The following is a 15,286-nucleotide window of genomic DNA, read 5'->3' on the forward strand; positions in this document are numbered from 1 at the left end:
TATTTTTTTGCTTTTTACAGGAATAATGTACTTATTGCACAAGTATTATCTTAATCCAGTCCTTCAACAAGTTATAAATGAGAGCAATGTCTTGCTGTCAATGGATTTTATTTAACAGGCTCAGACTATTTATGAGATGTTTGCAACTCTGAGCTCCAAAGAGTAGTCAATTGTCCAAGTCAATTAACACGAAAAAATCCCTTGATAGCCCCCAAACGATTGAATTGTTTTGTCAACAACATCCCCAAATAGTTTGCACCAACTTTAGCAAAAGTTTGTTACAATTACAGGCTCATCCTCAGGCACGACTCTTCCTCTGCGAGTGCAGGACTGCTGATGCCCAGGTTAAATCATGGTTCTCTTTTGCAAAGATCTCTCATAAAGCTCTTTGTGCAGAAAAACCACTCAGAAGACATGAAAACTAAGATTGTGCTGTGAGATGCATCAGAAGGAGAGCACCCTGAGTCCCACCCTCCTCGGCCTCGCAGCTTCGGTGAGTCACATCTTAAACCTCCCAGCAGCAAAAGTTGGGGGATTGCATTTTCTCCTGAAGCTTTAACTGCTAGGTGATAGAAATATTGTAAAATTCAGAGATCTTGTGCAAAGGCGATGCACAGAGAATTATCGCAGCAGCAAGGAGCTGTGCTGGATTAAACCGTCTAGCGGGGCTCGTTTGCTGCGACTCCACAGATTGCTCAGAACAGAACCAGATGGCTTTTCCCCCCTCTTTCCTTCTGAGATACTTTAGCAGCTCAGTACACACAGGAATAGCAGAGATTTTACGCACAAGAAAATGGTACAAAACAATTTTAATAAAATATTTGATGGTCCTAGAGGATCTTTGTGTTGGGAGCTGAGCACGCTGTAAATAATTGAAGCATTAATGATAATTTACGCCCCTGGGACCAGCCACAGAGGATTACAACCTCATGGAACCATTTACCTTGAGAAAACATGACAAAATTTCCAAGGACTGATGGTTCCTTGAGAACAGATTTGAAGCGGAGGCTGCACTTGGCTTGAGCCTGTCCACTATCAATTCCAGTTCATACAAAGACATTTGCTCCCATTATTATTATTTCCCTGCCCTTTCTCGCCCTTGAAGTATTGGAGTTCGGCTCTGAAGACAGATTCAATTAACAAACCGGACAGATGCTGACCTTTCCAAGATTGTTATTCTATCCTTGATTTGCTTCAGGGGAGAAATATTTCTTTCAGGTATAAATACGAAATAACAAATAAATAACCAAAAATGGATTTGTAGTTTAAAAAAATAAAAAAGAGAGAGAGAGAAAGAAAGAAAGGAAAGAAATGAACTGGGTGAGCATAGACACTGGGATTAGCTAACCAGCTTCAAGAGTTTGGGCTGGGATCACTCACCGAGTAAGCTGCCATCCATCACCATTAAAGAGTTCTCAGAGGGTTTTTTCCAGGGAATCAGATAACTTAGACAGCTTAGTACTTTTCACATTTTTGTTAACTTTGTGATTGATTTTCTGCAGACCAGCAAGGAAATTTTGTTTTTGTTGCTTTTTCACACACTGCAGACCACTGTCTCCCACCGTCACGTGTAATTGCCCGGCTGGTGACGCAGGATGGCGGGGCTGAGAGCCCCCGCAGGGAGGGACCAGGACCAGGATGCTGGGCAACAAATGCATCCAGGTAACAACTTTCTTTGCTTATAATAACTTTCGAAAAAATGTTGGGTTTACACTTCAAAACAGCTTTCTTGCCCTCTCCTTCCCACCTCCCCTCCATGCACATCCTGGAGAAAAGCTCAAACAGCGCTCTGTTTTTCTTTAACAATGATGTAATTGTTAGACACTATGAATGGTAGAGGAATTTTGAGATAACCTTGCTCAGTGTGTAATATTTTATAATTATTGTTGTTGCAATTCTAATTATAATTATTATTTATAATTATTATAATTACTTTATTTCTATGCTATTAGTATTACATTTAAACCTTTTTAAATACTCATCCTGAATCTGTTACTTTTAATCTGACTACCAGGCTATTCTATCAATTGTGCCACTTCTACCTGTGGGACGGCTTTGTGGTTAATTTGTATTATTTCTGCTAAATTCACTTCAATTCTTGAGGTCAGGTTTAACTTCTTTCTTTTTGGTCCTTTGGATTTGTGTTACTTAGATGGGTATTTATGCAACCTGCTTGTCACCCCCATTTTGGGAGAGAGCTTGCAGTGGGGAAGATGAAACCCATAGACTGCACGTCGTGATTTCTAGCAGGGAAGCTCAAGCCGAATGGTTATGGCAAAGCAAGGTGAGGAGTATCCAGTGGTAGCCAAGAACATGTTTTTTTGTGGAATATCTGTACAATGCTTGTTCATTCAAGGTTATCTGTGCCCAGTCAATCTGATTTATTACAGCAGGGTGGTGGATAAAACGGGTTGGCATCAGTAGTGATCTCTTAATGTTCTCACAATGCGGGTGCATGGTGAACAGAACGACTTCTTCATCCTTCTTCCTTGGCTGCTGGAGTCCCTTGAATTCCCCTCTTTCCATTTTCTGCCTTCCCTTCTCTGTCCATTTTTCTGTCTACTTATAGCAAGTAACAAAATACCATACTTGGTGACACAGTCTGGCAATTCCCTTCCTCAGAGCCAGGCTTAATAACTGATCTGCATTTCTGGTCTTGCCCACCTCATTCTGATGTCTAGATCATGGCTTGGAAAGAAGAGGTGAAATCTTCCCCCCAGTTGGAAACAGGAGAAAGTGTGCCAGATTAGAAAAGGTCATAATTCTACAAAAAAAAAGATGAAACCAAAAGATTTCTAGCTTGGACATCACAGTAGATGAAGGGAAAGGTCAATTTTGCCATTAATTCATAAAACCCCTTCCTTCCAGGTGGTGGAAATTGTAAAATCTTATTATAAACTATTGCTGTAACCTTAGGTTACCCAGTAAAATCAGAAAAGTCTTTGCTGGAACAACAGAAGGAATTAGGTGTTTCGGATTGCTCTGGTTTTTATACCTTTCCACTCCGCGCTTGCACAGGGGCACTCCTTTCCAAGCAGTGTTATAAAATGCATCAATACTTACATGTGAAGTATATTAATTGCCTTTCCATTTACAAATTTATGTGTTGTTGGATCAAACAGTGTTTATTTTTAAATAAGCTCCCAGAGAACCAGACACCAACATCTCACCAGATACTGCTAGGTCAACAATGGAGCAGCCCAGCAGGGTAGAGCGGAGCCGTTAGGCATGCTCTGTTCTCCTCTGCTGCGTCCCAAGCCGGAGGAGAGTATCCCTCTGGGCTAGAGAAATAGAGCCTGGTCCACCAAGTGGTGCCCCGACGTTTGGCAGATGGAAGCGTTCCTGCAGCACTAATGACCTGCCCCAAAAATCGTACCTGAACTTGCCAGCTCTCCACAGGTTCAGGGCAGGTACCACCACTAAAAAGCACAGTAGCCGATGCCCAGTTATGCCTTTTATACAATTTATAATACCTAGATGATCTTTATTTTGTGTGCTGCTGAACATCTATTGATCACCTATTTTTTTAACTTGACGCAGACAGCCTTACAGATTTGATTTATAAAAGAGACTTATTTTCTGTTTTGACAGAAACTGCAGACTTTTCTGCATAACTTATTAAAGAATAGATTAAAACTGACATGTTGATTTGTTACTGACTTTGAGAATTTCTTTCTATGCCGTTTGCCTGCAGCATTAAGCAGTCCTCTGAACACACAGCTTGTGCATGAATCCTTCTTTTCCCAGTCTTGGGACTCATTCTGACATTATGCATGCTGCACTCAACCAATAAAAAGGAAAACAGAAAGACTGAATTTATGCCAGCAAGTCACAATAAGCTGTGCATTGGCAAAATATTTAATCATGCTTAAATTGGATGCAGGGCCCTCCCACATGGCTTTGTGTTGGCATTGCAAAATGCGCTTTTTAAAGGTCAGAGTTTCCGATTTCCATATTCTTCTGTTGCTTTTTTTTTTCTGAGAATTTGGTTCCTTTTATTAGTCTGTTATCTAGTATTTCACTACTGGGACTTCTGACCTTTTCTGTAATTTTTTTCTCTTCTGTAAATGAGCTGTCCTTGCTGCAGATTAGTCCCGCTCACACACTCTCAAACACCCATCTCTTGTTGTCCGAACAGGAGGGTAGGAGTAGCGGGGTGCCCGGAGGAACAGGCGTGCTGCACACCAGCGTGCATCGGCACTGTGCCGAGCTCTGTGAGACCGCTCCGCATTTAGAAGAGTCTGACTTCAAGTGTACTGTTCTTTACTGAATTTGCTTAGCTTATCTCTTCCAAGTGATGAACAAGACAGAATCCAAGGCAGATTCAATCACACTGTCTCAGTTTTGCTCTCTGCTTTACTGGCTGTAACAGCTACTCATCAACAGGGCGGCAATTGGTAAAAATCCAGCTCAGGTTCTGACCTGTCTTACACAGGAATGGGACTGAAAGTCTTGATCTTACTAAAATTGCAAGTCAGCCTTGTGTAAATGGCAATACTAGAACTCTGCAATGTGATCAAATAGCCACAAACCACTGCGGCATTGAAAAAGATTCTCAGAGTTAAAAGCACCCTTGTTATTTTCTGTAAAGTGTTGAAGTTGTAGGCAGTTCTAGAAATGTGAATGGATGCACTTATGGTCTAACTTGGGATCTTTGTACCCAGCCATCTCTCAGGGTTTGCTCTTTTGGAGGGTGGATGGTATCACTATTTTTTGTTGTTCATCTTTTAGCATATCCTTTTATTACCTAGTTTTTTAATCAGCAGTCACATGCTTGGTAATTATCATACTGAGCAAAGGTAGTTTGATGATGTTTTCCTTCATTTGGCATGCACTGTCTGTTGCTGAAGCATTCTTGAAATTCCTGTTCCTAGCACCAGGCTGTGGTCTCCTACAAAGGCATCTGAATGGTGCCACTGCCACAACGCAGCGCTTCGACCCCTACACAGTGCTGTCAGGCTGCCTGCTTGACGCTGTCTGCAACGTTGGTTTGGAATGCCTTGACTGGGATGTCAAGCCAAACGCTGACATGAAACTAGATGGAAAGATTTTTCTTTTAGCTTACCATTTCCAATTCAACCCAACAGAGTAAGAACAATGTAGTTGCCATCTATTTAACTCAAAAGACTAATGAGAAGCCAAAATCGAACCTGAAGAAGTGCGTGTTGCCCATGGATGACCTCTACTTCACTTATCTAGGAGAACAAACCCTTATTTACAGATGATGCTCTTTAAGTGATCCAGGGTCTTTGCAATGTCATGCTTACTAAAGCACTTCTACCTCAGCACAGCTGTTTCTTCTGTCCCATCTAGACAGTAAAAGCCTTCTGTGTTGAGGCTGGGTCCGCTAAGCCTTCTGAAAGCCAATTCTACTCCAGACTGCAGAAATAAATCTGAATGCAGAAGTCCCCTCGTGAATTTTCTCCTGAGGAGTCCAGTCTCAGGTAGCTAGAAAAGAGAAGAATATTTTTTTTCATGTTTTAAGTGCATGAGTTTGCTTTGGGACCAGACAGATGTTTGTCAGAAAGCTCTGACGCAGTCTCCATACTGCAGCAGTGCAGTCTTTCTTTTCCAGGCACAAATCCTAGCACTGAGGAAATCACCATCTCATTTTCTATTTCCTTTCAGAAGTATGCATAAAACCCCTCTTGTCCTGATCAGTTCCAATCTCCTGGTTTCCAGGCATTAATATCTTTACTCTTCCACCCGCTTTCAGACCCTTGATGCCAGCACCACCCATCAAGGCTGCACAGGAGCCTTGTGGCTGAGCTTCAACCCTGGGCTCCTCTCCAGTTCCTCGCTGCTTTGAATGCTGCGACTGTCGATAATTGCCATCCTGGTGAAGTCACGGGCAGCTGAGAAGATCCCCATTTCAGCCGTTTCTGGGAGGTAAAGAGGTGCTGCTGTCTTCTACCCTACATGAAGAGAAACTCCAGGAGAGTCACTTTGCTTTGAGAGGTTTGGCTGGGGAAGGTGGCCTGGGGCACGGCAAGGAACGCTTCTCCCAAGGTCCCAGCTAAGACCGTGGTGGCTGTATCAGTTTTCCGCATCATTTGTTACCTGCCTGGCATTCTTATAAGGAGTGCAGTAGAACAGGAGATGATGTTATCATTTTCTTCTCCTTCTTTTTCTTCCCATCTTCCCCCCAAATTAGGGAGCGGTCCACATCCGTCTCCCCGGGATTTCTGAGGATTTCTCAAGTAGTAAATCAGCTATTGGTGGACATTAGAGACAGAAATAGCATGTCTTTGTAGATCATATAATCTATTCTCTAGAAAACAGAAAATAAATTACATTTAAGTAATTTTCCATCTCTCAGATGTGAAAGAAGGACTATAACCCTTGTAGGTATTACGATGACCATTCTCAGATCAAAATGACTGACACTGCAGTACTTTCACAAATGTTATGTATTTTATGATGAATGAATAGGAGCGGAAAAGAAATCAGAAATTTGCCAATCTAACAGCAACTGTGTTAATTTTCTACAGTTTTCTTTTTTACTTGCAAGAAACTTAATGTATTTCTTCTATAGCTTTATCACTCATTCTTCTATCAAAGCTCTATAGACTCTAGTATTCTGCTCAGTGAACTGAAATATCTGTCTATATAAAAGCATCTTCTTGTAAAAGCATTGGCAGCCATTATAGTATATTGTTATGTACACTAGAATTACCTAAGGAAACATTTAAAGGTTTGAAAAAAAGACATTTTTTAGAGAGAGTGGAAAAAAAAACTTCTAAATTAAAAACGCACTTTTCCTTGATTTAATTCAATAAGATATTTAATCATCTAACAAAACTCATATGCACGGGAGGAAGAAATAATCCCTTAATGAGAAACAAAGGGAAGAAATTACTTTTTATGCACCTGGACCCACCTGCTCTGTTTTGTCTCTGTCTGTAGGAGTGAAGCCTCATGTCCTGTCCTTTACGTGCTGTGTCCACTCCCTGGACAGCAATCAGGGACCCCACACAACCCGGCCAGCCCCACAGCCTCACAGGGACACAGCCATACTGATTTTGTCCCTCTGAAAAACAAGCTCTGGGTCTTGTCACGGTACACGAGGTATTTGTACTCTTTGGAAACCTCCACGTTCCATTACTTTTGTAAAAATAAATCTTATATGTTGGTAAAATGACATATACACTGCTGTGCCCAGGTCAAAGCGGAAGCAAGCTGGCCAACGTACGGCAAACATCTCACCATCCCAGCCCTAACCCTCATCCAAAACACCGAGCAGGAGGAGGCTGAGGCAGGGAAAACAGATCAGGTTAAATGAAAAGACACAAGGAGCCAGCTTGTAATTTTTTATCCAACATCATGGTTTCTTGCTTGAAAACTGGCATCAAATGTAAGCACCTCCTCCGTGATATTTGCACCGTAGGGGCAATCCTCTTCTTGCAAGGTGTGACCCTAAGAGAGCTTCATCTCCAGGAAAGTCATCAGTCTAAGAGCAGCCAGTGCCAGGAGACCTTCTCTGCGCAAGGCAAGCCTTACGAGCAGCTGTGCTGTGGTTGCCTTCACCGCAATTTTAGAGGAGGAAACTTTAGGGAAAAGTTATGAATGATGTGGATAGAAAATCGAGTATGTTGGGGAAGAGTTTGGTGGGAGTCAGGGACACATTAATATTTGTTTTGGTAGAAATTGGGTTACTGCTTGTATTTTGAATCTGCTGCCTGTGATAACACAGTACACACCATTTCCATCCTCTTTTTATTCTAGTTCATGCATTTCCCAGTTTTTTGGGTCATTGAGTTTGTTCATGAGTTTAACAACACACAGCACCGCGTGCACTATAAATATCAGAACTTTACCGAGCAGATAGCTATGGTGCGAGGCTGCTGATATAATGCAAATATGCTTACTACTGTTAGAATTTCAGCCAGGGAACAGCCCAGACATTATCATTTTGAGAAATGGGGATTTTTTCCCATCTTATTTACAGTGCACAGTTCATTGGTAAAGACTGTTAGGGCTGAAATTGCTAAAGGAACTCAACCTCGAATGTTTGAAGACATTCCCTGAATGAAGCAGAGCACACTCATAATAACTGCAATAAGAAGTTCATTGCAAGGCGTCTGCTGGAAAACTTGACAGTACTACAGAAATTACGTGCAGAAAATGCTGGTGCTTGCGTTCACATCTGATTTAATATCAGCATTTTGTAGTTTAAATCATATTCACAACAAAGGATTGTAAATACAGGCGTGGGTCTATCTGTCCAGCCTGGGTTTTCAGCAAGGACTCGGGGCAGAGCCGCTGGGGAATCCCTGGGTGCTGCATGGGGGGGCACTGCCTTTGCAGGGACTGTGGGGTCCTGTGCCTGAGCCAGCTTCAGCACCTCAAGAATATCAAAGCCAGGCGTTTCCTCCCCAAACTGCTGTCTGACACCGGTCTTCCTCGCAGCCATTGCCAAGCAATTACATTGGCCTCTGCCTCTGTTTCTCCCCACTGTTAAACACAAAGAATTACACACACGTTACAACTAGTCAGCTCAGGGGTGTACTGAGAACCAACTAACATGTCCAGAAAGAGTTTTGACTGGGGAGCTCTGAACATAATTTCTCTTCTGTATCTGAACTGACTACTGTTACCAATATATGATCTTTTTAAGGTAAACTTGAAAAAATGCGTATATCTTAATGCACTGCGAATTAGTCTTACTTGATTAGATATAATGCTGTAGATGTGCTTGCAGCAGTCCATTAACAGACCAGCAAAGCACTTTAAGCAGACAGGGCTCTAAATGCTCCGGTTGGTGACCTGAAGTGTTTTCATTTTTAACATGGCTTAAACCACTGAAGTATGCTTGAAACGAGGACATTTTTTAGTCCTTTGCTTTCGCAATAAGGTACTTAAAATCAGCCATCTAATCACAGAAAGAGACAGAAATAACCAATCAGCCACCAAAGGCAGCTGAAACGGAGAGTTTACCGGCAATCTACAGGCTGCAAAGCCACACGCAGGACCTAATGCAGATCAGCATCATTTTCCTGGTGGGCTGCGAGTACCTGGAAGAGCACTTACCTAATGCCATAGGTAGCTGGGGGCTTAGATTCCTCGTCCTCCATCAGCACGATAAGTGGGATAAAGCCTTCAGCCGTGCTGCTTGCGCAGCTGCTCTGCCACATGCAGAGGGTCTGGGCAGGAGGAACCTGCCAGAGTGGGAGAAGGAGCATTTTGCAGTGATGCAGAGATACCCAACATGTAAAAGTCAGTCTCGACTGATCACTTACCCTGTTTGCTCTTTTCAGCTTCTCCAGGAGCCCTGATAAATCCTGTGCTGAGGATTAACTGTCATATGTAGAGGATGTGGAAGAAGAGGTAAGCAAATCCAATGATTATTAATATTTTTAGCAGGATCTCCACAGTCACACCTAGTTCAATCTGTGTTTGTTTCACTGATATGACTGGCCTTCAGAAAAACAGTCATACCTAGTTCAATCTGTGTTTGCTTCACTGATATGACTGGCCTTCATAAAAAGAAGAGGTGAAAATGCCAGGCAGATGAAGATATAAAAAGCTATTTGAGTCATTGGAACATAAGTGGAAGCAGCAGCAGCCCTTATAAAAAGCTGTTGGGTTTTAGTTATTTGGACAGTGTTATTAGCTACTCTCTTCTTCATTTGAAATAAAGGCAACAACATAATCCAAAATGCTAGAAACCAAACACTTGAGTCCCATTTGTTCATATGCACCCACATGAAAAATGAGCAGCTAGGGGACGTGTCTCTAGGCATGTACTCCAGATCTTTGCTGGACGCCTATGTACTTTGTGTGGGACTGTCTAGATACATGAAATTATGCCTGCTGTCTCCTAATGCCGAGATGTAAATGTTAAACCCACTGTCCCACTACCACGCTTGCACTGGTGATAGAAGAAGTGGACTGGATCTACCTTTGTGTGAGATGGTGTCCTTGCCCAAAGCCCCCAGAATTGCCCCGGTGAGAGGAATGGCCCAGTGATATTCACAAATCCAGCCTGTGCCTCAGCGTTATTGTGTATAAATTATTGTGTGCAAAGTGATGTGCTTGCAGCAATCAGTTTTTACTATTATCTCTCATTTTCTATTGAATGTGTATTATTGTGTTTAATCAGTGAAATGAATTTGCTAATGAACTTGTTAATAAGCTTGTCATAGCTAATGTTGGGGGTTTTTTCAGTTCCTTCTTTTTTGGTTATTGTTGTTCCCCTATTCAAAAAAAAAGCTGCCACAGCTGTTTGGCAGCTTGGTCTTTTGCTTTAGGCAAATGATGAGAATAAGTTCAGTTACAATTGCTGTGATGTAAAGAAAAGTTAATAGAAAATTTAGTAGCAATATCAGCTTAAGAGAATTTGAGCTCATGACCTTTGCATTGTAATGAAGCCACTTTATCTGCCAGGCTGGCAGACTTTCATTCCTGTATGTGGGCATATTCAGTTATTGGCACTGGGAGAACAGTTCTGGAAGAATTCAGATAGGTTTGTTCCAACTAATTTCTATGCAGCTCTGTCTGCCCATTAGATACATATAGCATAACGTAGGACGTGTCCTGAGCATTAGTCATGATATCAAGGCGTATATATAGAAAGAAGCAGGCTTATTACATGTAAGTAACTACGAAACATTTGTGAAACACAGACCTGATTTAGGGCATTCCCCTGTGTCTTGAAGTGAGCCCTACTGATGGCTGGGCGTCAGGGGAGAGTCTCTGTCCCCCGGACACTTCGGGCCAGCACCATCGTTTGCTTCTCCTACCAAGCAGTAAGCCAACACCACAGGTTGGTCCCTTCAGAGAATAGGTGCAAGGTCCCAGCATTAATGTTGCTCACACCTGGGTTTGCCCAACGCTTACCTTGCATCTGTGTGGCAAATATCAGCCATAATTACGCAGTCACCTGTGTGCCTTCGCTAGCCATCCCCAGGCGTGCTGTGGGTTGCTGAGCTTTCATGTGGAACTCCCAACCGATCTGCTCCTCGATCAGCAGCCCTTGTTCAGGTCTGTCCTGCCTGTGATTCAGCAGCATGTTCCTGGTGCCACCAGTTAATTCCAGAGCACAAAAACCTTGCCCGAGGAACGCTGCTGCAGTCTTCTGGCATGGTTTTGTCCCTCCCAAGGCTTCCCCACCGATCTATCAGGCACAACAATGAAGTGGTGTGATGAGGTTTCTTTGACTGCAGCCTGTGTCCTGGTGACAGTGGCAGCGGTTTTTGGCCTTGCAAAGCCAGAAGTCGAAATTGTCTTCCCCTGAGATCAGAGCAGTGCGATAAACTTATTTCACTTTATTCCGTGGTGAAAGTAACTTGCACTCTACCCTACCCTTTCTGTGCTACGTATGTTGTTAAGGACTTCCTACCTTGTCATCATTGTAAGCAATACATTTCACCAAAGAAAGCCATATTCTTTAGGATGAATATCAGGTGGGGTTTTTTTTGGAACCCACAAACATATTAAAGAAAGTATTTTATAATAAACTCATAGTTGTCTGTTAGAAATGGGTGAACTGAGTGGTTTCATTCCCATTCTGCCAGTGAATCAGTAATGGACAATTTCTAGCCAACACACCCTTGCAATCTCCATTTAGTCCGGGTTGAGGTCTCCAACATAATAGCAGAGATTGATTTGGAAACACAACGGGCGAGCCTGACAAACTTTATGCTGCCTTTGTTCACCTTCAGCTGTCCCAAGAGGATTGCACAAATTGCTGTGGGCTTCTTCATATGCACTGGACAGCTGTCCTTATTTATGACACCCTCTTTTGACATATGAGGCTTCAACCTCACACACCATAAAGCTCAAATTAAAATGTGTCCCTCTGAGCTTTCACATGGTGTGCACAAATGCAGTAAAGTGAAGTGGGAGACGAGCAATGACAGCATACTGCATTCTGCTTCGCTGTTACTGGTAACCCAAAGTGTGTCCTGACAGGTTTTATCTCCCACTGTATGTGTAACATTTTGAAGAGCATCCTGTAATGTTCCTTTACATGAGGTTAGTTTAGATTAGGATCTGCAGAACCGGTAAAAACGGTTGATGTCTATATGATCCTGATGTCCCTGACACAACAGAAAAATGCTTCCTGCTGGAGCTGGTAGAATTTAAGATAACTCATTTCCAGCAAGACAGGTGGCTTCAATTCTCAAAGCCCATGGCTCCACTTCTCTCTCTTTCTCCTGCTTCCACTGCTGAGAAAGGAGCACAGACACAACAGTGTTGAAATATTGTCTGGTTTGGGCTAATTTTGGAGTGAAGGAATAGGTGCTGTGGGTTATTAAGGTTGTAAACTAGTGTCCTCATGGAAAATGTCTTGCTCACCATCCAATCAAGTTATCTGGGCTTCACCTCGAGCAGTGGGGATGTGGGAAGTTGCAGGACGGCAAAACAAGTGTCCCTGGACAGAGGCAGTTCCTAACGCACACAAAACATGATCGTGAAAAATGAATCCCACCAGCATTCTCGCGGGCAGATATTAGATTGCCCACCTACAGATGAAAAATTCTCCACTTCATAACACACCCACACACATGAGCACTGCACTGTGCACTTCGCTCTGCCTCTGCTCCATGATGCGATGCAGTTACTGTGAGGTGATGAAGGTGAGCAAGAGGATGCCGCCATCAGAGTGCATCGCAGGAACTGTGCCCAGTGCGGTGGCAGAGCCAGCTACCCATCCGGCAACACTTCTTCGAGCAAGACAGCGCGATGTCCACGGCCAGTGTGAAGGGCCATCATGCTATTCACCTCAAAAGCAATCACATGCAAGCGTGGGCATTTTTCCAGGACGCTGACAATCCCACTGAGCAGCTGCAGCTCCGTGATGGATGTGCTTGGAGTGTGGGGTTTTTTCTGTGGCAATAGCCACGGCAGTTGGCGAATGACCTCGGCCATGCAGCAAGGCATGGGTGCGAATACCGGGTGGCAGTGCTGGGATGGGAACAGCCGTCTCATAAGCACCATTCTTACACGTTACGCTGCTCGGTTGCTTGAAATGAATATCTTCAGTTTATAAGTACAAGAAAGTTGGAGATGTTTATGAAAGAAAAAAAGAACTGGGAGCCAGGGGACAAAAGACTTTTCACCTTGCCAGAAGAGGATGAATATTGAAGGGGAAGAGAAGATGGATTGGGAGCTCATTTTTGAAGGTTAGGATGGTTTTCCCTTTTTCTTTTGTTTCTCCTCCATTCATTTCAATGAGAATTGCACAGAATAATAATCTACTTGTTTTGTCTGTGTGATAATTGCATTGATAATTTAGTATGATTTAAATAATCAAATTCAGAGTGTTTTGTACGGCAGAGTCTGAGAAAGAATTTTCTTTAATCTCCAAAGATGCATATTCATGATGCCATTATATATATAGCTAAAGAAATGACAGTACCATTGTCTGCTTCAACAAGTCATCCATTGCTTGCTTTTATAAAAGAGATGAAACAGTCAAAACACAAGATGATTGATTTGTACTTTCAAAGTTCACCTTCCCTCACTTTGGTAATGGATTTCTTTATCTATCAACAGCCATCCTTGTAATTTAACATCTGTCCAGCGCAACCTGTACTCAGGTTTAAGTGCTATGTCAAGCAAATTCATGCCTTGATGTTCTTCTGTCATCTCCAACTCCTGTTTCACTCTTGCTGTCGCAGCAGAGCAGGTCCTTGGTGTGGTGCTAACCATGTGTCCAGTGCCTTGCTGGTTGTGCTGGGAGCTCCCCTGAACACCAAGCTCGGGACAGAGCTGGGGGCTGCTTCTGCCTCCCAGGACATGAGCCATGGGATGTCCCAGCAGCTACCTGCACACCTTGGTTTCTCCTCCCTTTGTCCTCACCGCTGGGCTTCAGCTGGTAAATGCAGGAGGCCCATGTTGTGTGCTACTATTCATTTTCTAAGGATAGTATGTCCCTGTGTTCTAGATTATTGTACGTGTGGTTAGAGCTACAGATATTGCCAAATAAGGAAAAACAATAGTTGTAAAAAAGAATGCAAGAACGGCCCTGCTGAAGACTGTGGGAGTTTCGGAAAGGGTGTGTCTACATGAACAGGTCATGAGAGACCTCGTTGCAGTGCACAAGAGAATGAACCCATCTTAAGAAGCATCTCAGATTTTTATGATGGTCTGTGTTTGTATTGGATTTGAACATTTGCTTGATCAAGATTTAACTGATTTATTGTACAAGGTAATGAAAATACCCTACAAAGCATCTTTAAGGAATGGTATTTGCCTTTGAAGGATAAAAAAAAAAAGGCTATTCTAAAAATATAGATATTAACACACCACAGGTCAAACACCTGAAATTTTGTTGAGTTTAAAATTTAATCTGTTATCTATTACCATGCACTGATACTAAAGTGCATTTATTAAGAGAGGCAGCCACAGGATAGCAACTCACATACGTGGATGAGACAGAATTTTATAGCAATAAAGCCTGATTTTCCTCTGCTTTGTGGCACTGTTGTGCTATTGGCATTTTGAAACCCACAGCACATGGTACAGAAAATTTAAAGATATGTTGAAAAATAAAATTATTTTCCATGAAAATTGGCTGATATTCAAATATGAAAACATTATGTTGAAATCAGCTGAACCAGCCACAGACTGAGTCATGTTTAAGAGACAGAAGAATCCAGCTGAGAAAAGCAGATGTAGGAGACGGGTGAACATGCCATGCAAATTCCTTAGTTACCTATTTTTGACTCTTTTGTTCACAAATTGTCTCAAAATAGCTCATGAGTTTTCTCAATTATATGTGCTTCAGTCACTTTGCCAGTTTTGCAGGTACTGTGTTGTAGGCACTATGAGAGGTTTGCCATCTCCTGGGTCTGGCAGGCCATTCGGTGGGGATTGTTCTTTCCAGCCATTGCCAGGGTACAAACTCGAGGCTTTCTGCATGAACAGCTTTACATACGCTTTCAAAATATATTCACCATTATTCTTCTTTAATGTTTGCATATACCAGTGCTGATAGGAATTGGATTAGAATTCATATAGAAGAAACAGAACTAAAACATACTTCCACAAGAATGGATAATTCATGCCTTGATAGAAGCCTGTGCAGTGTAACCGAAACAACAGCAGGAAGGGGGTGGATAAATTACTTACTCTCCGCATACATATCGATATTTTTTTAATACGTGTTATTGAGCTGAGCGTGGAAAAGCTTTTGCTGATTTCTTGCCTTTGTACACAATTCCTTTTCAAACTGGAACCAGGGTTCTTCCAGCTTGGTTAGTTCGTAACAGCAGGAACTGCTGAAATATGGGCAAGCTCACTTGTGCCTTTCATCCTTGTTTTTTTTCTTCCTTTCTTT

The sequence above is a fragment of the Opisthocomus hoazin genome, chromosome 6 (genome assembly GCF_030867145.1).
Source record: "Opisthocomus hoazin isolate bOpiHoa1 chromosome 6, bOpiHoa1.hap1, whole genome shotgun sequence".
In the NCBI taxonomy this organism is placed as follows: domain Eukaryota; kingdom Metazoa; phylum Chordata; class Aves; order Opisthocomiformes; family Opisthocomidae; genus Opisthocomus; species Opisthocomus hoazin.